Genomic DNA, 480 nt, shown 5'->3' with positions numbered 1-480 from the left:
CTGCAGAGATTTGATCCAACCCTGATAAAACTCACCTGCCTGTAGCCTTCTAGTAGTCTTGAAGAATGATTAGCTGGTTCAGGTGTGTTTGATTAGGGTTGGAGCTAAACTCTGAAGGAAAGTAGCCTGGAAGGGTCAAGTTTGCCCACCCCTGCTCTAGACACTTCTTTGTGAAGCCAGTGGCATAATACAGTGAAATAATATGTTCTTTAGCCATATGAAAACAGTTGTCATGTGCGTGGGTACAATTTACCCACTAGCAATTTTAGGTATACAGCGACCCCTGACAGTTCTAGTGTTAAGGACACAGACAGCAGCTGTTAGGCTTTAAAGGGATAGTTCACCCAAAAATGAAAATTTGATGTTTATCTGCTTACCCCCAGGGCATCCAAGATGTAGGTGACTTTGTTTCTTCAGTAGAACACAAACAAAGATTTTTAACTCAAACCGTTGCAGTCTGTCAGTCATATAATGGAAGTG

The 480-nt window shown here is 41.9% G+C and overlaps 1 pseudogene; it reads left to right on the top strand.

Annotated features, from left to right (window-relative positions):
* Positions 1-480, top strand: part of LOC107730171 (uncharacterized) — a 10406-nt pseudogene that overhangs the window by 3870 nt on the left and 6056 nt on the right.

Source organism: Sinocyclocheilus rhinocerous, unplaced genomic scaffold (assembly GCF_001515625.1).
Source record: "Sinocyclocheilus rhinocerous isolate Xijiao unplaced genomic scaffold, SAMN03320098_v1.1 scaffold36, whole genome shotgun sequence".
Classification (NCBI taxonomy): Eukaryota; Metazoa; Chordata; class Actinopteri; order Cypriniformes; family Cyprinidae; genus Sinocyclocheilus; species Sinocyclocheilus rhinocerous.
The sequence above is the reverse complement of the archived record's forward strand: the minus strand, read 5'-3'. Positions and strand labels throughout refer to the sequence as shown.